Source organism: Egretta garzetta, unplaced genomic scaffold, assembly GCF_000687185.1.
Source record: "Egretta garzetta isolate BGI_Z169 unplaced genomic scaffold, ASM68718v1 scaffold332, whole genome shotgun sequence".
Lineage (NCBI taxonomy): Eukaryota > Metazoa > Chordata > Aves > Pelecaniformes > Ardeidae > Egretta > Egretta garzetta.
Genome location: NW_009258879.1, coordinates 302,165 through 304,405, shown reverse-complemented (window position 1 = coordinate 304,405; position 2,241 = coordinate 302,165). Strand labels below are relative to the sequence as shown.

The following is a 2,241-nucleotide window of genomic DNA, read 5'->3' as shown; positions in this document are numbered from 1 at the left end:
CGACAGCGCGGTTCAGTCCATCGTGGGTCGCAGTCGCTGAGGTTCTCTATGTAACAAGATGCTCTGCGAAGGATTCGTAGATGGTAACAGGTTGCAAATTGGTTTGTGACCTCTAGTTTGCCGTATGGAATAGTGCTTAGGGTTGTGATGACCACACAGAAACTTCTAGGATGGTCCAACTGTATTGTACGTATTTCAGAAGGGCTCCTTGCTCAGCTGCTTCTGGTTTTCCACCATCAGTGAGTTAGATGAAGTGCTCTGGGAAGGCACCAAAGACCAGGACCTCAACGACGCTGCTGCGGTTGACCTGCCCATCTCGCTTCATCTGAACAGCAATGTTATCTAGGGTGACTGTTTATTTTTACAAGGCTTGCACCCTTTCTGGAAGCTGATTCGATGAAAAAATTGCCTTGATCTATATTTGTCCGATGCAATTAATGTATTTAGCTGCAAAAAGAGTTGGAATTTATACAACTTGACTTTTATTTCAAAGTAGTGGTCACTACTTCTTACATTTTTTCAGGTAAAGCTCAAGAATTAATGAACACCAGCCAGTATCTTTTCCCACTCAAATCCCTTCCTCACTGCCCCCAGCTCTCTTTTCTCTTCCCCCCTGTCACACTCTAATGTGTCCTGAAGCTAGAGCAGAGCCTGGCTGTGACATGTTGGGGTGCGCAGCGAAGGCGAGGGCTGCATGCTGAATTCAAGTGCTGCCACTCAAAGTTACAGTCACAGGGTGTCTGGAGAGGACATGGATCCTGACATGCCAAGAAAACCTGAACGCAGGAATAAGAGACGGTGACTCTTTGCCTACTAAAGCGAATACACACCAGTGACGCAGCCAGAGCTCCGCCGAGGAGTGAGGAGTTCGTGGATGTATCATCTGTCAAGGGCCTCTCCCTCCTTACCGCCTGCGATGCTTCAGCCGTCTGATAAGCCTCACGCCTCCCCGTAACCAGCTGGTCACCTAAGGTCTGGCTGGGCACGGCATGATGTGCAGGATCTAGGAAATGAAGTCAGTTTATTTAAAGTTGATGGGAACTTTGTTCCTTCCCCTATCTCCTAAAAAAACATTTGCAGAACTAGTAAGAAATCTTTTTAAATTTCTCTTTAAACCATTTTTCACCTCTCCTCCCTTTCAAAGCTGAATAACAAGCGCTGGGACCTTGTGTCAGCAGGTGAGAACAGAAGTGAGACTGACCAAAGTCGGCGAGTGAACCTGACCAGCTGGATTTCGTTGGCTAACTCAGGGCGTATGTGATGTAAACAAACGGCATTCATGATGGCATTCATATTAAAAGTATTTCTTAATTCAATTTTTTCTTATTTATTAATACCAAATATCCAAGTAAGTAACAAATGTTAGTGTTGGGTCTCCAGTTGACATTAAATTTGGCTTTAAACACGCAAGTCTAATAACCGCAACATGATTAAGAATATCAGATTCAAGAGTTCTGTAGTTTTAGACAACACACAGAAGTGACGAGCCAGGCAGCTGGGGAAGTAATTAAGAGTATAATTACCCCTCTCTGCAGGACTGGGTATTGATATTTTGGCTGATTAATTGTATTCCTTCTTTATATACTTCTGAATAGGACTTCTTGCAATATATTTCTACATATTTGATCTTGTACTGTGTAATTCATTTTCAAAAAAATACTTCATCTTCACTAATTCAAAGAGGGGAACCCTGCAAACCTGCAGACAGATATTCAGGAATGGCTTTTATATCATAGCTTTGTCACATCCTCTCTGTTTTTTTCAGAACACCTGAAGCCAAAGGAGGTCAGTGTCTCTGAAAGCCAGACACGTGCCTGCACAATCCAGATCTGTAGACCTACATGTATCTGTGGCAGGAGCCAACGCTTATTGGAGAGACTTGTTCTGGACACTTACCTGAGCTACCCCCTAAAAGAGCTCTAGAGCCCCAGGTGATCAATGTGCCATCTTAAATCAGTCCACTCCTTGCACAGGAGAAAATATTTTGGGCCTCACCGGTCTCTGTCAAACACGGTGGCTTGTGCCAGTGCAAAGTGAATGCAAAATAAGCACAGTGGTGACTTTTCTAAGCATTCAGCACAGCCCTTAATGCTCATTTCCACAGGGAAGCCCTGTGACAGACTGTGGGTCTAAATAGAATGTAGGAGGATGAAAGCTGGGCTAAAACACCAGAGCAAATATCTTGCATGGGGCTGAAACTGGGGAGGGTCTCTTTGGGCTTCTTTTAAGTGATTTTGATTC

The 2,241-nt window shown here is 44.2% G+C and overlaps 1 long non-coding RNA gene across 1 annotated transcript in view; it reads right to left on the bottom strand.

The window, feature by feature from the left end:
- Positions 1–14: 14 nt before the first annotated feature.
- Positions 15–2,241, bottom strand: part of LOC118451774 — a 41,293-nt gene continuing 39,066 nt past the window's right edge. Inside the window, exons 2-3 of the long non-coding RNA XR_004841328.1 lie at positions 831–1,003; positions 15–447 (exon numbers count right to left, since the gene is read on the bottom strand). This is a non-coding gene — a long non-coding RNA (uncharacterized LOC118451774). The remainder of the gene's footprint in view (positions 448–830; positions 1,004–2,241) is intronic.